General features: G+C 48.1%; 1 protein-coding gene across 1 annotated transcript in view; it reads left to right on the forward strand.

The window, feature by feature from the left end:
• The first annotated feature begins 848 nt into the window (after window positions 1-848).
• LOC144680377 (leucine-rich repeat and fibronectin type-III domain-containing protein 2) overlaps window positions 849-23639 on the forward strand; it is a 156004-nt gene continuing 133213 nt past the window's right edge. The window contains exon 1 of the mRNA XM_078541343.1: window positions 849-1070. The gene's annotated coding sequence lies outside the window, so the exon portion shown is untranslated. The remainder of the gene's footprint in view (window positions 1071-23639) is intronic.

Consider the following 23639-nt stretch of genomic DNA (forward strand, 5'->3'; position numbering starts at 1 on the left):
GAGGCTGAACGCGAGAGGGACTGAGAGAGGGTGTGAGGGAGAGGGTCAGAGAGTGGAAGAGGGGGACTGAGTGTGTGGGAGGGAAAAGGCGACAGAGGAGAGAGAGAGAGGAGTGAGGGGGGGCAAGGAGAGAGGAAGGGAGGGAGGAGGAGAGAGGGTGGGAGAAGGGCAGAGAGTGAGGAGAGAGGGAGTGAGAGAGTGAAGGAGAGGCTGGGAAAGGGAGAGGGAGTGAGAGTGGAGGTGGGAGAGGGGGAAAGAGAGAGTGTGAGAGAGGAGAGAGAGTGGGAGAGTGAAGGAGAGAGGGAGTGAGGGTGGGAGAGAGGGTGGGAGAGAGGGTGGGAGAGTGAAGGAGAGAGGGAGTGAGAGGGTGGGAGAGTGAAGGAGAGAGAGAGTGTGAGGGTGGGAGAGAGGGTGGGAGAGTGAAGGAGAGAGGGAGTGAGAGGGTGGGAGAGAGGATGGGAGAGTGAAGGAGAGAGGGAGTGAGAGGGTGGGAGAGTGAAGGAGAGAGGGAGTGTGAGGGTGGGAGAGTGAAGGAGAGAGGGAGTGAGAGGGTGGGAGAGAGGATGGGAGAGTGAAGGAGAGAGGGAGTGAGAGGGTGGGAGAGAGGGAAAATGTGTGTGTGAGAGAGAGAGAGGGAGTGAGACACTGAAGGAGAGGGGGTGGGAGTGTGTGCTTCAGTTTCTCTGAGATTTGGGGAGGCAGAGGGTCTGGCACAGTGTGCTGAACATGTCAGGGTGGGGAGGAGAATTCTTCACCATCTCCCAGGTACGGATTTGAGTTCCTCCCGACCTTAGTGACAATAAAAGAGGGGGGGGGGGGGGAACAAACCCCATCCACAAACTAACTACATCCAGGATATAAATGGAAGCTCAACGGTGAGATCGAGCCGGAGTCCCCGAATCTCCCTGTGAAGCCCAGAGTGTTGAATTGACCGCGAGTAGAGAATGAATCTTTCTGCTCTCCGGGCTCCAGTGGCCAAGGACCTGCACATGATGGGGCACTCTGGCCAGAAACTTGCGTCCTGCCTTCGCGCCTAGCTGCCAACTAAGGCTAAATGCTCCTCTCTGAAGGTAAGGCTCACTCTAAACGTAAAGAGTAATGTGCGGCGAGCGGATTTTTGTTTTAAAAATTCAGCTCTCCAGAATCCCACTCTGGGGCTGCCCCTTCTCTCCATTTGCAGTTGGATACACCTTGGGTTTCTGGGCTTTTGGGTTGTAACGTGTCGCACGGTGTTAAGGCAAAGTGCTAACTAACCCTGTGCAGAGGATAAGCTGCTGGCTGCGTATTTGTTCAAGCCTTCCTGGGAGCCAGTGGTCGGCAGCGCTGTCTGTTTCCCCCCACCCCACCCCCTGGCTGGGAAGCTACAAACAGAGCAGGGGAACAGCAATGAAACTGCTCCTCGCCGCTGCTGCTCTGAACTTTTCCAGCAACCAACTTCAAGCAGCTGGGAACCCGAGCAACAGAGTGTGTGCCTTGTGTGATCCTGGGTTTGCGGTTGCGGAATGATATCCCCTCGCACGCACACTTTCCTGTTTATTCTTTCTAGCAACACAATCCGATTTAGCCACACAGCGATGTGACAACAGTATTAACTCAGAAACGGCGGATCAAGTGAGCCGCCTCTCGAGCCTGCCACCCACCCCCCGACTCTCTGTGTGTGTGTGTCTCCCGCAGGGTTGTTTTCTATCATGCCCCCCCCACCACCCCCCCTGTCACCCCTCGCCTGTCAGGCAACTGTCCTAGTTTTTTTTGCAAAGTATTCACAGCCACAGAAACAGGCCATTCGGCCCAACTGGATCCTGCTGGGTGCCTTTATGCTCCACAGCAGCCTCCTCCCAGCCTAGTTCAGCTCTCTCACCCCATCAATTTACCTTTCAGCCTTTTTTCCAGCCTCCCCTCACATGCACCTGACCTATTCACCCCAACTGCTTGCTCCTCGCCGTGGTGAGTTTGCACATTCTTAACCACTCTTCAGTAAAGACATTTCCCCTTATTTCTTTCATGGATACGTTAGTGACTACCTTATATTTATAGCCCCTAGTTTTGCTCTCGCCCACAAGTGGGAACATGTCCATGTCGACTCTCTCAAACTCCTTCATAATCTTGAAAACCTGGATCAGGTCTCAAACTCAGCCTTCTCTTCTCTTTGATGAAAAGCGTCCCAACCTTTCCAATCTTCCCTGCTCGGTATAGCCTCTTTGTTCCGATATTGTTCTAGTCAATCTTTTATTTCTTCTTGCACCTCGTTCCTGTGCCTAAGAGAGAGAGAGAGCTACAAGGCTGATTGACCTTAATCAGCTCAGATTCAAGAAGAGGACAGAGTGAGGAGTTTTTCCTGACAAAAACCACATTGCTTTTGGCTCCAGGGACTTTTAACTGTTTCAGTGCTTCTTCACAATAGACCTGTTCTTGTCACTCACACCAACTGTTTTGGACTGAAATTAATCTAAAGTGGCCTTTGGAAAAATAGACCGGAACCAGCAATATATATGTTTTTGACTCTTTCATGGGATATGGGTGTTGCTGGCAAGGCCAACGTTTATCACCCACCCCTAATTGCCCCTGAAAAGGTGGTGGTAATTGATAACATTTTTGGCTAACCATCACAGTGCGCTTGCAGTCCATTCGGCCCATCCTACCTGTGCTGGGTCTTTGAAACACCTGCCTCTCTTAGCCTTGCCGCAGTGGTCCAGCCAGCTGTTAAAATTCAGTTTAATTCCACGCCAGGTTCTTTAATGAACTGTTTGAGCTGGTTGTTTTTATATGGTTGGTGATCTCACATCAGACCAAATAGGAAATAGTGCCCACCAGAGCATGCAGTCCATCATAGTGGCACAGCATACCCTCATGACAGAATGGGGTGTAAAACATTACACAGTTTTGGGCTCTTACTGAAAGACAGCAGTCTTATGCACATGTGCAAATGCTATTCTGGTCCTCCACCCAGTTCACTGGGACACCTTGCTGGGAATTAAATTCCTGCTGTTATCAGTTCACTCCTGTTAAGCACAGATCTACCTTACTCAGCGGTGAGAGAATTCAAATGAAAGCTGTGAAAAAAAATTGTTGCATAAGAACTGTCTGTCGGGTATTTTTACATAATGGAGACATAGAGCCTTACAGCACAGAGCGAGGCCATTCAGTCCATTCTGCCAGTGCCAGCTCTTTGAAAGAGCTATCCAATTAGTTCCACTTCACGTGTAGCCCCTGCAAATCAGGCTTATGACTGAATCTGCTCCCACCACCATTTAGTCAGTGCATTCCAGATTGGAACAGCTCGCTGGGTAAGTAAAGGCTCCCCTCACTCTCCTCTCTGCTTCTTTTGCCATCACCTCTGCTCCCCAGTTACTGACCCCTCTGTCAGTGGAAACAGTTTCTCCTTATTTACCCAGTCAAAGTCTCCGTGATTTTAAATCATGAGACATAACCACATTGCAGGTGCCTCATTCTCACACTGCACAACCCCTGAGGGGATGATTGCATTGTAGTCACAGGAGGTGGAGGTGGGGAGGGTGGGGGAGGAAGGGTGGGGGGACATTTACATACTGCCACATGGGATATTCACATCACTGTTTTCACTAATTATTGTTGGAATATGACCATCACTAATGAGGCCAGCATTTATTGCCCATCCTTAATTGCCCTTGAGCAGGTGCTGGTGAGCCACCTATGACTGAATGGCTTGTGAGGACGTTCCTAAGGGCAGTTTAGAGTCATTGCTGTGGGTCTGGAGTGACATGCAGGCCAGACCGAGTAAGGACAGCAGGTTTCCCTCCCTTAAAGGCATTTGTGAACCAGATGGGTTTTTATGACAAAAGCAAAATACTGCGGATGCTGGAAATCTGAAACAAAAGCAAAAAATGCTGGAAAAACTTAGCAGGTCTGACAGCATCTGTGGAGAGAAAGATAACGTTTTGAGTCCATATGACTCTTCTTCAGAGCTAAGGGGAATTCTCCCACTGCCCATAGCATCCCAGGACTGTGGAAGTGGGGGAAACAAGCACAGACGCCGATTCTCAGTCTTGATTGTTTAAGAGCCTCCCTCCTCACCAGCAAGCAGGCCATGCATGAAGGCTTGCTAAGACAAGCTTGGGCTCAAGAGGGACTCTCCCCATGGTTGGATAGCCCACAGATTTTGACTGTCCAAGTTCACAGGAGTACTTGGGTGAGGTAGCAAAGGGTGTCCCAATATCTGTGTAATGCCTCTCCCCCACCACCCACTGTTCCTCTGTCACCCTCAGCCCCTTTTCCCAACCTTCACCACCCCTTACCCACCATCACCCCCTTCTCATCTGCCAACCCCTTGCTTCTTCCCCACCACCTCCCGCTGCCCTGCTGCTGTCCCTCCAACCCCTCGCCTTTCGCCCTTCCACCATCTCTGCCCTTTGCCACCCCCAGCTCCCCGCTTCTCCCCCACAACACTGCCCCTCCCCCCTCAATGCCCCTCTGCCACCCCCACCCCCAGCGTCTCCCCTACCGCCAACCCCTGCCCCTTCACTGCCAGCCTGCATCACTCCCTTAGCCCCTAACCCCGCCAACCCCCACCCATCAGCCAACCCCTTGCCTCTCCCCCACCTTCACCCCTGACCCACCCCAGCAGCATCCTGCCCCTCCCCCATCACCACTATGCTTCCCCCTTGAAGGAAGACGAGAACTAAACAGAGAGCTTTGACAGAACAGAATTGGGGCTAAAAGTGTTAAATTATGAGAACGTAAGACCAGGTTCCTATTCACTTGAACGTAGAAAATGAAAGGGTGGTCTAATTGTGTGTAAACCTATTAACAGAGCTGATAGTACCAGTAGAGAAACAATTTCATGTGATGGGAGAGTCCAGAACATGGGAGAATAGGCGAGAGTTACAGAACCAAAGCAAGTAGATGAAGTGAAGATACAGATACAGTCTAATTGACTGGTGGAACAGTCTCAAGGGGCTGAAAGGTCCGCTCTTGTTCCTAGGAAAGAGTTTCTTGCACTAACCACACCCGCCATTAATTCTACTCAACTCCTTCTTTGGTTTTAATTCCCACTTTTCTTGACAGTTTTGCCTTCGGGAAGAGCAGAAGATACTTAACTAATTTTGTTTCTTGCCAGCACTCCAATAGGATTAATTTTGTATATTTAAATATTCATAAAGGTTTCCAAGGAGGAACCTTGAGAGAGAGAGAGATAGGAAGAAAGCCTTGTCAAACGATATTAGATCACCTTCATCTTCATTGTGACATTTATATGGAATCTTAATGCATTTAATATTGAAAGGGAACAAGGGATGTCCACAGAATAACTTGTTGTCTTAATCCTGTGAGGAGCCCATCCTTATTCCTGCAGGAAAGATTCACATCAAATCCAAAATCGTGGCATGGGTTTATTTCTTTAAAGTTATTACTTTTTCACATGAGTGTTGCTCTAGGATTGTTCTCTTGCTGTTTCATGCTTGCTATAAATATATCTTGTCAATGCCTTTTTCCCTCCATCTCCCAGTCTGTGATTCTCTCTCTGTTTAACTCTGAGCTGGTGGTGGGCCTAACCCAACCGTGTCCATTTGAAGCCTGTGCTATTTTAACTCCCAGGCCTCATTTACACCCCACTGCCCTATTGCCTGCCCGAAATGGGCTGCCAGAGTCAAAAGCTGCCCACCGACGCCCTCCCCTTCAGAGAGCCGGCACAGACACAATGGGCCAAATGGCCTCCTTCTGTGCTGCGACCTTTCCTGTGGTCCTGTGGTATAATCAGAGGGTGGGGTGGGGAGCTGGCAGGTTTCAATCCAGAGATGGCTGTGGGTGAATACGGGGACAGGGAAGGCCCAGGCCTTCCCTCATTACAGCAGTGATTTCACTATCCAGTATCTCATTGGCTGTAAAGATCAGGACAACCCGAGGTGGTGAAAGGTGCTCCAGAAATCCAAATCTTTCCTTTTCCTCTTTTTGGGGCCTGAAGGAACACTCTTGCTTCTCCTTATCTTGCAAAATGAGATTAACATGCACCCTTCATGCCCTCCCCTTCCTTCTTGACTGCTTTAACCGATGGGCGAGTCACGCAGATGCCTAAGCCACCTAAACAAAAGGCCCGAGTTAAGATGGTGGTGGGCAGGAGTTGAGGGGAAGACGTGTTTGATGGTGGCATCCTGCTGGAGTTGGCGGAGTTGGCAGACGATAATCTTTTGAATGAAGAGGCGGGTCGAGTGGAAAGTGAGGATAAGGGGAACCCCTATCATAGTTCTGGGAGGGGTGGGGAGGGGTGAGGGCGGAAGTGTGGGAAATGGTTCGGACATGGTTGAGGGCCCTGTCAACCACAGTGGGGGGGAATCCTCGGCTGACGAAAAAGGAAGACATGTCAGAAGTGCTGCTGTGAAAGGTATCAGCAGAACAAATGTGACAGAAACAGAAAAACTGTGAGAATGGGATAGAGTCCTTACAGGAAACGGGGTATGGGGAGCTGTAATTGAGATAGCTGTGGGAGTCAGTGGGCTTGTAATGAATATTAGCAAACAGTCTGTCCCCAGAAATAGAGACAGAGAAGTCAAGGAAGGGAAGGGAAATGTTGGAGATGGACCATGTGAAGGTGAGAGAAGGGTGGAAATTGGAAACAGAATTGATTAATTTTTCCAGTTCAGGATGCGAGCCGGAAGCGACACCCATACAGTCATCGATGTACCGGAGAAAGAGTTGTGAGGGGGGGCCTGAGTAATACTGGAACAAGGAATGTTCCACATACCCCACAAAGAGGCAGGCTTAACTGGTGCCCATGCGGGTACCCATAGCCACACCTTTTATTTGGAGGAAGTGAGAGGAGTTTAAGGAGAAATTGTTCAGTGTGAGAACAAGTTCAGTCAGACGGAGGAGAGTGGTGGTGGATGGGGATTGTTCGGGCCTCTGTTCGAGGAAGAAGCGGAGAGCCATCAGACCATCCCGGTGGGGGATGGAGGTGTAGAGGGATTGGACGTCCATGGTGAAGAGGAGGTGGTTAGGGCAGAGAACTGGAAATTGTTGATATGATGTAGGGCATCAGAGGAATCGTAAATATAGGTGGGAAGAGACTGGACAAGGGGACAAAAAAAATAGGACGTTTTCAGAGGCAATTCCAACCATGTGACCACATTACTACCACTGAATGGGGGGGATACAAAATTAGTCCCTTAAATCCTGCTCTCCACCTATCTCTCTGTGTTTCTTTGTGCTTTGTGTCTGCATTTCTGCCTGCCTCTCTCCATCTGTCTGTTTCTCTCTCTCCATTTATTTGTGTCTCTCTCTCTTTCCGTTATCTCCATCTGTCTCCATCTGTCTGTCTCTCTCTCTACTTATCTATATATATGTATATATATATATTATATATATATATTCTCTCTATCTGTCTCAATCTAAATTATTTTTCAACCACCAGTTTTGCCAGGCGCTTTAACACAGTCCTTACAGTATTGGTTCAGTACCAAGTAAACCCATGAAGATTTCAGCTATGCCTTTGGCAGGGTGAAGAGCTGCTGACTACTCTGTACATCAACAGTTAAACATTCCTAATCTGCACTCACTGATGAAATGGGAGATGGATTCATTAATTCTCCTGCAGTCGTAAGGGTCGCTCCCTTTTTTTAGTGGTCCTCACATGTTTGTGGCTTATGTTTTTATCTTGCTTGTTTGCACACAGTTCCCTGAAAAATATCGGTGGTGCACATCATATTGTCTTGTGTGAAGCATTGGGGGATGTTTTTACCGTGTTAAAGGCACTTTATATCAGTAGAATTCTGGTATTGACAAAGTCTGTGATTTTTATTTTCTCCCCTAAGTTTTATCTCCTCCACTCCTTAAGGCAAGTTGGCTGAGAAATTTGTTGATGCTGTACCCATTTTACAGGCGGAAAACATAGACGCCTAAACATTCAATATGGCAGGTGGCACCTAGGCCCGCAGCCTGAAAAAGGCATTAGTCTTTTCACACAGAAATAGAGGAGGCTAATGTCTGCCCCAGGACCTTGCCCTGAAATTGTGTAGCTGCTGTTACATTCAGGAAGGCCAGGTCTGCAGGTGATGTAACCCGTTGTGCTCAAAGGGACCGCTGGAAATCACCACAAACTACACCTGAATGTGGAGAAGGAAGGAGCAGGATCAATGACCAGCCCCAACCTTTGAGCTCCCGATCGCCTCGTCCCCTCCTGATCGCCTCGCCTCCTCCCGATCGCCTCGCCCCCTCCCGATCGATTCGCCCCCTCCCGATCGCCTCACCCCCTCCCGATCGATTCACCCCCTCCCGATCACCTCACCCCCTCCCGATCACCTCACCCTCTCCCTATCGATTCACCCCCTCCCGATCACCTCGCCCCTTCCCGATCGCCTCGCCCTTTCCCGATCGCCTCGCCCCTTCCCGATCGCCTCGCCCTCTCCCGATCGCCTCGCCCTCTCCCGATCGCCTCACCCCCTCCCGATCGCCTCACCCCCTCCCGATCGCCTCACCCCCTCCCGATCACCTCACCCCCTCCCGATCACCTCACCCCCTCCCGATCACCTCACCCCCTCCCGATCGCCTCGACCCCTCCTGATAACCTCACCCTCTCCCAATCGCCTCGACCCCTCCTGATAACCTCACCCTCTCCCAATCGCCTCACCCCCTCCCGATTGCCTCACCCCCTCCCAATCGCTCTCCCTCTCCCGATCGCCTCACCCTCTCCCAATCACCTCATCTTCTCCCGATCACCTCGCCCTCTCCCGAGCACCTCAACATCTCCTGATCGCCCCCTCCTGATCGCCTCACCCCCTCCTGATCACCTCACCCTCTCCCGAGCACCTCACCCTCTCCCGATCACCTCACCCTCTCCCGATCGCCTCACCCCCTCCCGATTGCGTAATCTCTCCTTGTAATTTAACCCTTGGAGTCCAGGCATCATTCTGGTAAGTCTATGCTGCATTCTCTCCAAGGCCAATAAACGTCTAGTGCCCAGCCAGTTCACGTGATACCAGGGTAGGGGGTTTTTATAGCTGAAACATGACTTCTACCCCCTTGTGTTATATTCCTCTAGATATAAAAGCCAGCATTCTATTAACCTTTTAATTGTTTAATTTTATCCCCATTCATGACATTTTAATAATCCATATATCTGGATATCCGAGGCTCTTTGAACCTCCAATGTCTCAATCGTTTCAACATTTAAAAAGTACTTACAAACCATTTAGGCTCCTCGTTTCATTTCAGGTGCCCACTTTGGATTTACCTTGTGTTTGTGAGTGGGCCCGAATTGACTTCGTCCCCCCCTCCATCTCATTCACAATTGTCACACTAGCCCTTTAACTATTACCATGTCCTGACTGAGCAGACCCCCACCCTGCTTGCTGCCGAACTTTGCTCCCAGGCAATTGATGCTCCCAAGCAGCCACAGCCTGGAAAATTGACTTTGTATTTCTTAATTTAACAGACCATTGATGTTAATGCTTGCCGGGCTGAAACTAAAATAAGCAGCTGCTTTGTGCTTTTGCCATTAGAGTATATATAGCTACTGTTATAATCACCCTGTATAATGAATATTTAAACACTTAGATGAAGTTGCTGTGTGACCAGACAATAGCCCTGTGTTTATTTTAATCAGCCTACTAGCTTTGTAAAATAGCAATCACTGTTAATGTTGTACAACACAAACTTTACTGAGTCTGAGCATAGCTTTGAAATCTGTCCTCAAACATAGCGCGGAGGTCAAGAACTTTCAGCAAATATCTCGCAGAGAAAGAACAGCCCTAAATGTGAACTGATACTTGCAATCACATTAAATATCTGGTGCTGTTTTCTAATTCTTCAGTCTCTTAATAATAGACTATTTTATTAAAGGGAAAACTAATTTGTAAACAGGCAGAGCTAATATTTGGAGAATAATTCAATTTCATAACACAGCAAAGTCTCTCTCAAAGGAACTGTAAAACAACACAATATATTAAGAAGAGCCATCTATGTTTAAGATATTGTTGTGTTCAGAACCCATGCCTCCTTCATAGCTGAATGTCAGTTCCTTCTAACCATGGTGCATTCAGATCTCAGTGTCTGTCCCTTTTAACCATCAAATATTCTCAGAGTCTGTCCCTTTTAACCATGCTATCTTCATTGTTGAATGTCTGCCCTTTTAACCAGGGTATTCAAAGTTCTGTGTCTGTTCCATTTAACCATGTTATATTCTCTGTGTCTGTCTCATTTAACTGAGCTATATTCTCAATATCTGTCCCATTTAACCGAATTATATTCTCAATATCTGTCCCATTTAACCGAGTTATATTCTCAATATCTGTCCCATTTAACCGAGTTATATTCTCAATATCTGTCCCATTCAACCGTGTTATTTTGTCAGTGTCTGTCCCATTTAACCGAGTTATATTCTCAGTGTCTGTCCCATTTAACCATGTTACGTACTTAGGGTGGAATTTTCCAGACCGCCCTCACGGTGGGTTAAGTGGCGGGTTGGGGGGGTGGGGGGGGGTGCGGGGGATGAACGATGCAGCAGCCGCCAAAACGTAGTTTTGCCCGCCGATGTAAAATGGCGGTGGGAATGCGCGTTCCCGCCTGTCGTGGCAGGTCACCATTCCCGCCAGAGACCAGTGTGAAACCGCTTGCATCCCGTTAGTGGGATGCAGGTGATGGCCTGACCGGACCGGAGTTCCATTTTAAGGTTCACAAGAGCAGTTTGGACCAGCACCAGTTATTTCCCCGGTTTTACTGGTTTACCTCCCGAGGGACCAGTCACCCTCGTGGAGAGTGAGCTTTCACGCCGGCCCAGAACAGAACGTGGCGTGCAAATATCGGCACTTACCTGAAGAAGGCCTGGGGCAGCCTGCAGAGATCAGGATGGAGGCCTCCAGCAACTGTGGAGCCTGGAACACCGCGTGCAGCACTGGGTGGGCGGAGCAGCAACCACGTGGGTCCTCCTGGCGCAGCAGCTTCCAGGAGGTGGATCTTCAAGGTGGTCTTGCTGCAAGAGGTACAGTTGGGCAGCGGTGGGGGTGGGATTAGATGGGGAGGAGAGAAATAAAGAGGTGGGGCGGGTGTGGAGGCCTAGGGGGCGGCAGGGGAGGGGAGGCTGGGGGTGGAAGGTGAAAGAGAGGGAGATGATGCAGGCGTTGTCAATTGGGTGAGGTGGTATGGAGCGGGAGGGTGGGAAGGAAGGTGCTGGAATGTGGGCTGGGGTCCGGTGTGCAGGTGTGAAGGGGCATGGGGAGAAGAAGGGAAAGAGGTTCGGAGGGAGGGGACTGTAGTGTCAATTGTGGAGTGCTGGGGGGAGGGGCATACTCAAGGAATTGGAGATAGGAGGGATGGTGAGGGTTAAAGGGGGCAGTGGGAGCTGGTAGCATGGGAGGGTGATGGTTTAGCGATGGCGGGTGAAGGGACTCTGAGGTTGTCGGAGGGGATATGGAGGGAAAGACGGATTCTGGGGATTGCCAGAATGAGGGGGGCAGACCTGCAGTCACAGGAGTGAGCCCCTCGGGAAGGTTGGTGTTGTGTTTCACTGTGGGGCCACTTTGCTCATGAACCGGTTTCACGCTTATCTGTCAGCAGGCGAATCGATTACAATATACTGCAGACACAGAGACCAACATGAAGTGAAGCACATACTATTTACTTACACAAACAACAGAGCACTAACAAGATGTGTGCTTCTCCAACCAGATCCTACTCTAGACTAACAGTAACATGGTGGCCCACACTACACAGCTACTGGGCCTTACAGTCACGTGGTCAATCAGCTCACATTCTCTTAAAGGTGTATTACACCTCAGATTACCACATCCCTCCCCCTTTACTTGAAAGTACATTTTCCAATATATTAACTATTTACAAAAATTAACTATTTACAAATTTAGTCTCTCAAGAGGCTTTCTCAAACATGTCGACCATCGTAGTTCTACAACTTCAGATGGTTTATCTGAGGCCTCCCTCTCAGGAGTTATCTGTCCACTAGGCTCCCCAGTAGGAACCTGTAAGTTTGCCTCTTCGACTCTCTCAGGCTCAACGGGTCCTACAGGTACTCCCAAAGCAAAAGGAGTTCCTTCTACCTGTGGTGTAGACTCCAAAGGGGATGTGTGGTGCACCTTTTCTTGTGGATCTGTTTCCCGTTTCCTGAGGTGATCTACATGTCTCCTGATTACCTGGCGTTCGACCGATATATTCCAAGACAGGGGTCCTGTCACTGCACTGATTTCACCTGATAGCCATTTGGACCCATCTCCAAAGTTCTTTGCAAAAATTACTTCTCCTACAGTGAAGTTTCTTTTATGACTGTGGTAATCGTGCTCATTTTTCTGAGTCTCCTGACTTCTTTCTACCCTCCCAACTAAATTTAGCCTTAGAGGCTTAACCATGCCCTGAGACATCTCTTCATTAATAACTCTGCGGAGGCAATTCCGGTGGTCATATGTGGCGTAGTCCTATATCTGAGCAGGAAGCGTGATAGCTTTGTTGCTATAGAGTCCCCCCTCTAGTTTTTCCATTCCGGCCTTGAAGGGCTGGACTGTCTGCTCGGCCAACCCATTGGATGCGGGATGGTATGGCAAAGTCTGGAAATGTGTTATGCCATTGTAAATCTTTGGAACTCCCCGCTACTGAATTCCATTCCATTATCAAGCACTATTATCTCTGGTAAACCGTATATTGCAAAACTCTTATCGCAATCTATCTATGGTGGCAGCAGATGTGGGTGATCGCACCTCATATACATCTATCCATTTGGAATGAGCATCACTAAGTAAGAGGAGCGTTGTGCCCAAAAAAGGCCCCACGTAGTCAACGTGGAGGTGGATCCTCGGTCTTCCTGGCCATTCCCACGGATACAGTGGAGCAGAAAGGGGCAATTTCTGCACCTGTTGGCACTGCATGCAGCTCTTGACCATGTTTTCAATCTCAGTGTCCATCCCTGGCCACCAGCGATGTTGTTGCGCACCAACATTTTCATTTTGGAAACGACGGGGTTGAGCGCTATGCAGTTCTATTAATAATGGCTGTCTTCCTCTGGGAGGCACAATGACTCTCGCTCCCCACAGTAAGATGCCACCCTGGCAGGTGAGCTCGTATCTCCTGTTAAAATAGAGCTTCATTTCGCCCGACTCCGTCTTGTTAGACCACCCCTGCAAAACTTGTCCCCTGACGTGAGACAAAACTGGATTGCGGTCTGTCTATTCTCTGATCTGTCTGGCATTCACTGGTGATGAATCCAGAAAGTCTTATAACAAGACAAGTTCTTGGGGGTTGGGGATATTCACATTGCTGTCCTTCAGGGGTAATCAGCTCAGTGCGTTGGTATTGACAATCTGGCTTCTGGGTCCGGTGATAAAAGTATATTTGTAAGCAGCTAGAATCAGTGCCCACCTTTGGATGTGTGCCAAGGTGATTGGGGGTGTTACCTTATCTTCCCCAAACAAGCCTAGAAATGGCTTGTGGTCGGACATGATTTCTTAACACCAAATACAATGGATAAGCCTTCTTTCTCTATTTGTGAGTATCTTCATTCTGCCACACTGATTGTTCTTGAGACCTAGCCAATGGGCCGTTCAGAGCCATCCATCATCTGGTGGGAGAGTACTGCCCCTACTCCGTAAGGGAAGGCACTGCAGGTTAAAATTAATTCTTTCTTTGGGTTGAATGTACCAACAGGGCCGATGAATGTAATAACTGCTTTGCTATTGTAAAAGCCTGTTGATGTGGGGCTTGCCAAGTCCACCTGAGTTTTTTCTTGAGTAACCTGTATAATGGAGCCAGTACTGTCGACAAGTTTGGGAGAAAACGACCATAGTCGTTAACCATTCCCAAGAAGGGCTTGAGTTCTGTGGTATTTTTCGGGGCTGGCACTTCACGAATAACTCTCACTATTTCTTCTACTGGGTGAAGGCCCTGCGAGTCGACCCTATGACCCAGGTAAAACACCACTTTTCCTTGGGAGACACATTTTTCCCTTTTCAAGCGTGCTCCAACTTGTGAGAAATGCTTCAATCCCTCTTCCAAGTTAGCCGGGTGTTCTTCATCAGTTAGTCCTGTTACTAGGACATCATCCAGATAAACCACCACATGGGGCAGACCTTGGAGTAAATTTTCCATAGTCTGTTGGAAAATGGCACAAGCCGATGAGAATCCAAAGGGTAACTAGTTAAACTGGTATAACCCCCATGTGTGTTGATAGTCACAAAATCCCAAGAGGCCTTTTCTAGCTCGACTTGCTGGTAAGTGTGGCTCATGTTGAGTTTCGTATATGTGGTTCCCCCTGCCAGTTTGGAGTATAATTCATCAATTTTTGGTATAGGGTGCCCACCAAGCCTGGCTACCTTGTTAACAGTCAACTTGTAGTCCCCACATATTCGCACACTCTGGTCAGGCTTTAGAACTGGAACTATGGGTGCTGTCCATTCAGAAAACTGTACAGGTTGTAAGACTCCCAACCTTTTCAACCTGTCCAATTCAATATCCACCTTTTCTCCTAATGCATAGGGGACTTTCCTCATCTTCAAAATATCTGGGGGTTGTTCTGGGATCCATGTGGATTTTGACTTGTAGTCCCTGAATCTTCCCGAGCTCTTCCCTGAATAAAGGGGCATATTTCTGTAATAATTCTTGTAGGTCTTTCGTTCTGAATTGGAAAATCTCAGTCCACTCCAATTTTATTTCCTGAAGCCAGTTCCAACCAAATAGAGTTGGATCCCTCCCTGCTCCTGCCACCCCCAGCTACCACTATCGGGTAGGTTAGCAGACCGGTCTCAATATTGTACTGGAACTTTGCATATACCTTTCACTTGTATGTTTTCGTCAGTATATGTCTTCAGTCTGGCATCTGAGTTTTCTAGCTTTAGTGAGTGGCCTCCATTCAGTTACTTAAATGTGTGTTCTCCTATGACTGTCATGGATGCGCCTGTGTCCATCTCCATTCGAAGGAGTTTTCTGTCAGGTAGATTGACTCTGTTTGACCCATTTTTAAGTTTTGTAGCGAGTAACTATCTGATTCTGTTTCTTCTGGCTTCTCCATTATATAAATTTCACAACCTCTTCCTTTTTCTTTGAACTTTGGCCTCAATCTCGCTTTACAATATTGCGTAATGTGCCCATTGTGTTGACAGTAGAAACACTCGGTTCTTTTATATTGTCGTTCGTTTGTAGGCTGTCTGGTTCTAATTCTGCTACTATGAATGTAGTTTTTATCCATTAAGACATTGCCTTTTGCTGGTCTGTTGTTAGTGGCGCCTGTTTCCTGCCTTTCCGCGGAGCCCTGCGCTTCCGCACCATTTATAGCCAGTGCCTCCCTCCTGACGGGAAGAACGGCGCCATTTTGTGCTCCCTTGATTTCTTCTGAGTCGTTGGCCATTGCAAGCGCCAACTCCAGGGCTTTACTAAAATCCAAATTTCTCTCAGATAGCAACCTCTTTTGAATGGTGTCTTCGTTAGTCCCACACACTAATCGATCTCTTAACATGTCGTTAATCGACATCCCGAACTCACAGTCAGTTGTTTTAAGGCTTCTACATAGCAAGCGACTGTCTCTCCACCTCGAATTAAATTTAAAACGCTGCGTTGTTACTGAAGGTTTCGGTTGGAAATGCCCCTGCGCTAGATTCACCAAATCATCAAAGCTCTTGGAATCTGGAGCGTTGGGCGCTGATAGACTACGAATTAGGCCGTACGTTTTACTGCCACATGTTGATAAGAGGATCGCTCGCCTCTTTTCCTGCCCCGATTTGTCGTTGGCCAAAAAGAAAAACGCGAGGCGTTCAATATAATGTGATGAGTCATCAGTGGTCTGATCAAACAGTTCAATGTGACCATACTGTGGCATATTGGAGGGCGATGGCTTCGAGGACCATGGTGAGGGTTTACAATTGTACTGTAGTTCCAATCGGCCTGCAGGCAGGGCTGATTCACTACAGTTGGGTTTTCGCGGCTTTGCTTGGTGTCGTCGACTGGTGGTGATTTGCCTTGTCGTCAGTTGTTACGTTTTGACTATGGGGTTGCTTTGCTCATGAACCGGTTTCACGCTTATCCATCAGCAGGCGAATCGATTACATTATACTGCAGACGCAGAAACAAATATGAAATGAAGCACATACTATTTATTTACACAAACAACAGAACATTAGCATGATGTGTGCTTCTCCAACCAGGCCCTACTCTATGCTAACATTAACATGGTAGCCCGCACTACACAGCTATTGGGCCTTACAGTCACGTGGTCAATCTGCTCACAGTCTCTTAAAGGTGTATTACACTTCAGATTACCACAGTTGGGGACTTTGACATTAACCTGCACGGGACGGAGGGTGATGGGGGGAGGGTTGAAGACTAATGGTGGGGAGATCAAATGCTGCACCAAATTATTGCGGGGGGGTAGGGTGTGGGTGATGGGGGGAGGAGTAAAGGTATTCGACTGGACGCTGTAGATCTGCTCCAAACTATGCAGAGCCTCATGGTTGAGATTTCAAGATGCTGTATGGAAGGTGGGTCATCAGGGGTGGGCAAGATGCAGGTCATCTCAACTGGACAACTGAAGGGGACCCCAGCATGTTATATTTACAATGCTAGGGCCTGGGGACAGATGAGAGTGTGAAGGGCAAAGGCTCAGTGTGTGCAGGAGACTTCTTGCACATGGCTCACAAGGGCCCTGGCAAAGACCTTTGCCTCCATGCATATGCCTGATTCTGGGGAATATAGACCAGGGCTTAAGGACTAACTAGCAAAAAAACTACATCAGACATCATTAAAGTGCAAGTGTACTTTATTTACATAAGTGTCATAACATTAACAATTATAGTGCACCCGTGCAACCACATGTGAAATCAAAACTTCTTAATCCTGCGTTCCCTGCCACTTCTTCTAGGTGCTCCCCCGACATCTGCAGCAGGGCTGGGGGCAGCCTGCTGACCAGTTTGCCTTGTTGTTGGATGACCTTGGCAGGCGTCCTCTGAAGACCCGCGGCCTGGAAGACCCCGGCTTACTTTGGCTGTCCTGCTGTGGGGCAGCTGCTCCCTCTGCAGTCACAGAGGATGAGGTTGGATGGGTCACGGGGAAAGGGGATTCCAAAGGGCCAGACACCCTTAGAGAGTCCTGAGTAGAGGTCCCAGGGGTGTCCAGCAGCTGCACCCCCTCTCTTTGGGTGCTTGAGGGTCCCTGCCTGACTACTTGAGGGGAGGGGGCACCTGGAGTGTGGTCGAGGTGGCCCTGCCACCACTCACATAGCCACTGTGAAAGCTCACTCCTGGTTACAGTGATGGAGTGCAGGTCTGCGCACATCTCCGACAGAAACTTGGTGTTCTGCTGGACGAGGTTCTCCACGGCATTCACCATCCTCCCCATTGAGACCTCCATGAGTGCACAGGTCAAAACCATTTCATCAGAGAGCAGGCAGATGGGCTCTACTTCACGTGCTCCTCTGCTGAGGGTCACTGCCACCTCTGCCTCCTGTTCCCCGCCTCTTGCTGCCTCTCCAACATCTTGGGCAGGGCCGATGCCAGAGGCTTGTCATTAGACTCAGACGTCGCAGGTGCCTCTTCCCCAGCAGTCCCCCAAGTGCCGGTGAGCTTGGCTAACCCTGCCTCTTCCTATGTGGGCATGTGTCCGTGTGGTGACCAGCAGAATGTGAGAATCTGCCTGAGCTACATCTAATACCCACCGAGGTGTGTGTCTGCGTGGCGGACAGAGCAGGTGACTGCTGTGACACCTCTACAGGTGCACTTTCTTCCTCCTCCCCAATGTCCTTGGTCCTCTGTGGGCTGGTGTGACTGCTGGACAGGGCTTCATCCTCTTCCCTGGCCCTCTTCTTGCTGGCACCTGTAAGTGAGAGAGGATAGAGTACGAGTGTCTGCATGAGCTGCCTCCAACATGGAGGAACGTGGTGACCCTTAGGTTTCTATCTGACATGCATGGATCCTTACTGGATGCAGGCCACCCGCTGACCTCTCCATCTCCGCAGGCTCGGTCAGGTTCCCCCAACACCAGCTCGGCTGCTCGCCCCCCCCGAAGTCAGTATGGTACTTGAGGTCAGGCCGGCCCCTTCCCATCTTCTCCCTCTCTCTCCTACCGTTCCTTAACTTTTCTTGCACAAAGAGAGAAGATGGGTTTGAGAGCTATCGGGTTTCATGTATCTTTCTCATGATTTCAGTCTTACAAATAACCCACTGGATTGGGTGCCATGTGATTGTCCACAAGGGCTCTGGGGCAGCACCCTCCAGAGCAGTGAAAACATGTGGATAGAAGGATAAGACTCACCGAGGCATGTCATTAGCGGTGCTCGCCCTCAACGGCTGACCCCTTCACTCCCACCCCCCTTCCAGACAGCCTGTGAGCTCTCTGTATGGAAGGGTCGGTGGCCTCTCCACCTGCAGACTAGAGGGGCTGCAGTGGGGCCATGAGGCATCGCGTTATGATGCTGCCACTGAAGCCCCTGTCCCCTGTACCACTCATTGAGGTGAGTGAGGGCAGTTGAGGGCTCACTTACCCTGGCAGCACGGATGAGGTCATTCATGCATTTCCTGCATTGCAGGGCAGTCCGCCAGTGGAGGCCGTGGGCACTGACCACACTTGAGACCCCTTCCTATGCCGGGTTGGTCTGTCAACTCGGCCTCCTCCTTCCACCCTTTGGGTAGAGGATGCCCCTCCTGGCCTCCACTGCATTCAGCAGGACTCCCAGGGAGTGTCACTGAATCTGGGAACCGGAGCTGCCTGTAATCGGCGGGCCATTTCCTCCTTGAACAGTGGATAAGTTGATGTCCGGGTGCCTATTCAATATGGCGCCTGGATATAACAGCGCCATCCAGCCCACGCTGCCACACAAAACATCAGGAAACCCCTGAGTGCGTAATTTATTAGGACATAATTGTGCGATACAGCATAAATACTCACTGGTCTCCGCGTCAGGAAAGACTCCCCGTTCCCAACCCCTCCATGGGACTTCTCCCCAGAGTGGAAAATTCCGCCCTCGGTGTCTGTCCCATTTAACCATGTTATATCCTCATTGTCTGTCCCATTTAACCCTGTTATATCCTCAGTGTCTGTCCCATTTAACCATGTTATATTCTCAGTGTTTGTACTATTTAATCGTGTTATATTCTCCGTGTCTGTCCCATTTAACTGTGTTATATTCTGTTTGTCCCATTTAACCATGTTATATTCTCAGTATTTGACCCATTTAACCGTGTTATATTCTCAGTATCTGTCCCATTTAACCGTGTTATATTCTCAGTATCTGTCCCATTTAACCGTTATATTCTCAGTATCTGTCCCATTTAACCATGTTATATTCTCATTGTCTGTCTCATTTAACCATGTTATATTCTCATTGTCCCATTTAACCATGTTATATTCTCAGTATCTGTCCCATTTAACCATGTTATATTCTCAGTATCTGTCCCATTTAACGGTGTTATATTCTCAGTATCTGTCCCATTTAGCCGTGTTATATTCTCAGTATCTGTCCCATTTAACGGCGTTAGATGCTCAGTGTCTGTACCTTTGAACCATCCCATCTTCAGTAGGAATGAATCAATTTGCATTGATAGCAGACCATCCCAGAGCTGCTTACAGCCACGGCTGACACACCAAACTGCATGTGAGGGAACTACAAACTATTTATTCTAGCAAACAGGAGGCGTATCAGAGAATTTCCAGTGCGGAGGCCGGTACACCATCTCTATATTAATGTTGCTCCACCACCCATCATTAAATCAGCACATTTTCAGAGCTGCTCTTGATTAAATTGCAAATAAAGGACTTCCAGAGTCCCACTCCCTGAGCAAGGTCCCTGGCTGTGATCAGATCTTCGAGTTGGTTGAGCCTATTGAATTTTACAGCACAGACGGAAGTTATTTGCCTCATTGTGTCCTTGTCAACCATTTGCTATGAGTAATCTAAATCTAATCTCACTGCCCACACTCTCCCCATATCCCTGAATATTCCTCACCATCAGATATTTATCCAATTTTCCATTTCAGATTGCAATGGGTTCTGCCTCAGCCATTCTTTATGCAAAGACATCTCAAGCTTTGATAACCTAACTGCAAAAAGAAACATCTCTCTCCTCATTCTCCTAGTGCTCATTTTCAATTGATAGCTACTAATTCTGCACCAGGGAACATGGTATTTTCCTTTTCAACCATCTAAACACTTCTTAATTGAAAAAAAAAAATTCCTCTTGTCCTTCTCTGTGCAGTATCAATGGCCCCCTTATCCCATATCTAGTTCCACTTACTCCCTCCCTATCAGTGTGCCATGTACCCCTTCTTCCTTTGGATGGGCCTCACCCATTTTGACTCCAAGGTGAGGTGAGGCCATTGTGGTCTCAGGCAATATGTCCATGTCTATTCTATCTACTCTGCCTTTCAGTCACTAAGCCTTGTCTCTTGGGAATACTTCCTTCTAAACTTGTAGCCACATCTGGCTACACAAAACATCCTTCAAAATCTGTTTTCTACCATTTGTTCAGTTCCTCTTCTACTTTTGCTTTCAGGCCAGCCATCTTTCTTTGAAAATAAATTCTCGGGATGTGGGCTTTGTTGGCTGGGCCAGCATTTTGCCCGCCCCTAATTGCCCTTGAGAAGGTGGTGGTGAGCCACCTTCTTGAACCACTGCAGTCCATGTGGTGTGGGTACACCCACAGTTAGGGAGGGAGGGAGTTCCAGGATTTTGACCTGGTGACATGAAGGAACAGCGATATATTTCCAAGTCAGGACGGTGAGTGACTTGGAGGGGAACTTCCAGGTGGTGGTGTTTCCATCTATCTGCTGCCCCTGCCCTTCTAGATGGCAGTGGTCATGGGTTTGGAAGGTGGTGTTGAAGGATCTTCCTCTGCTCACCCTCAAGAAACAAGCTGGGATCTTTCCCTTCATGGTAGCTGGTATTGAAATGCAAATTGCTCTATTGGACTATTACTCCCTCAAATCGTTCTTTCTAGGTTCTGGTTTACATAGGAGAATTATGAAGTTCCCTAACTTTGAAGATAGGTTACAAACCAACCATTTAAAGAAGCACTCTCACCATCAAATCTGTTACATTTAAGAACAAGCAGAATGTGTATTGACTCCATTGTATCAGCCAATCACAGAATCATTACAGTGCAGAAGGAGGCCATTCGGTCCATCCAGTCTGCACTGGCTCTCTGAAAGAGCATTCTACCTAGTCCTACTCCCCTGCCTTATCCCCAATGAAATGAAGGTAGGACAGAACTCGCTGCAAGCAGTCTATTTTCATCTATTTACTCAGCATACAGAGTCTGGTTTGAACAGCATACTACCACGACCTAAACATAACTAAAACTGCAGCAGAGGCTCCCGATATTCTTACTCCACAAAAATGCAGTGGGTGGAGGGTGCAAATTTAATCCAAAGTTATGGTGGTGATTAACGGGGGAATTACCCTGTCCTCTCCATTCTGACCGGGTCTTGTGGGGTTGCTAGATGCAATCTTGGAAAATGCAACAAAATAGGCAAGATGCTTATTGTGAACAAGACGTTGTTGGTATTTGGCTGTCTTGGCTGACTCTTTCAGTGCATTAAAGTGAAGACTTCGTCAGTAGTAGTGGTGGGGAATTAATAGCCTGAAGGAATTATTGAGGCTGGCAGTGAGATGGAGGTGGATTAACCTACACAGAGTCTGTAATGACGTGAATGGCAGAACAACCTGGGTTAATCACTGCCTTTCTGATGTTGTTCCAGCTCGCTTTCTGTCAGGCTCAATAGGCTCCTGCAATGAGTTCCTCCAGCACTTGCGGTTAGAACAAAATGAAAACAATGTTGACAAAGTAATTGGGAAGGGAAGGCTAATCAGATTTATGTGTGATTTTCTTTTGCGTGTGTGTGAGGGATCTTGGGGTTGAGAATTGGGGCACTTCACTCACTCAAGCAACGGTTGTCGGCATCAGACACTCCCAGATTAGACTTATGAAGCAGGTTAGGTTCAGAAGAAAGCTGTCTCTCCTTCTGTTCTAATAATGCCCAGCAGCCTGGCCTACGATGAATGCTCCCTACTGCACCAACGTGGCATTTTCCACTTGGAGTGTGATTACCATAGGGGCAAAATTCCACTGTAATATTCCTGTCGTGGAATCATAAATGGCTACAATAGCAACGTGCATTTATATAGCATCTTTAATGTGCTAAAATCTCCCAAGGCACTTCTCAGGAGCGATTACCAAACAAAATTTGACACCGAGCCACGTAAGGAGATATTTGGGCAAAGATTGGCCAAAGAGGTCGGTTTTAAGAAGCATTTTATTCTGTCCATTCATGAAATGTGGGAGTTGTTGGCAAGGCATTTATTATCCATCTCCAGTTACCCATGGGAAAATAGCAGTGCACCATCTTCTTAAACCACATCTTAAAGGAGGAAAGGGAGGTGGAGAAGTTTAGGGAGAGAATTCCAGGGCTTAGGATCTACGTAGCTAAAAGCACAGCCACCTGTGGTGGAGTGATTAAAATCAGGAATGTGCAAAAAGGCCAGAATTCAAGGAGAACAGGGATCTCGGAGGGCTGTAGGGCTGGCAGATGCTACAGGGATAGGGAGTGGTGAGGGTCTTGAGAGATTTGTAAACAACAATGAGAATTTAAAAATTGATGCATTGTCAGAGCCAATGTAGGTCAGCGAGCTCAGGGGTGATGGATGGATGGGAGTTCGTGTGAGTTAGGGCTTGAGCAGAAGAGTTTTGGATAGGTTTAAGTTTATGGAGGATGGAAAAAAAGAAAAATGACTTGCATTTATGTAACTCCTTTCAAAACCTCACTTTCCAGTCAATGAAATATTTTTGAAGGTTTTTATGTCTTGGGTGAATGAGTTTGTTGGCCAACCGAACTCTAACTGCACACCTTCCTATGTTCTCATCAATTGCTGCTTGCAATCAATAACGGGGAGAGATTGATATAAGAACAGTGATGGCTTATTGTGACAGAGGGCAGAGCACCAGATCATATGTGCTCACTCAGAAACCTCCAGAACTAGACTTACAGTTCCCAGTTTCCCGGTGTAGTGATTCATCAATGCTGTCACATGATTAGTACACTTATATTCTCTTAAAGGGACAGGGTACCTCACTTTACCACAAAGGTGTAATCATTATTGGCAGAAACACAGAAACCAAGGACAACATGCTTCCACAAACAGCAATATGATAATGATCAGATTAATTTTTTTCGAGTTGATTGAGGCATAAATATTGGCTCAGAAGTCTGGAATAACTCCACTGCTCTCCTTTGAAGTGGTGTAATTAGACCTTTTACATCAGCCTGAGGGTGCCTTGGTTTAACATCTCAACGGAAAGACATCATCTGCAACAGCGCAGCACTGAGTTGTAAGCCTAGGTTTTTGTGCTCAAGCTTTGGAGTGGAACTCGAACCCACAATCTTCTGACTTAGAGATGAGAGTACTACCAACTAAGCCACAGCTGACACAGGAGATAAGCCAGCTCAGGAGAGCATTGGAATTATTTTAAAATCCTTTAACGGGATATGGTGTCATTGGCTAGGCCAGCATTTGTATGGTCCATCCCTAATAATCAAGGCTAGAGGTAACAAAGGCGTGGACGTGGGCTTCAGCAGATACAGTGGTGGAAGGAGGTGTTCTTCATGATGGCGCGGCTCTGTGGTTGGAAGGTCAGGATCAAATACAACACAAAATTTGCAAACATTTTGGATCGGCCTCAAACTGTTGCCAGGGAGTGGTGT

The sequence above is a fragment of the Cetorhinus maximus genome, chromosome 5 (assembly GCF_964194155.1).
Source record: "Cetorhinus maximus chromosome 5, sCetMax3.hap1.1, whole genome shotgun sequence".
Lineage (NCBI taxonomy): Eukaryota > Metazoa > Chordata > Chondrichthyes > Lamniformes > Cetorhinidae > Cetorhinus > Cetorhinus maximus.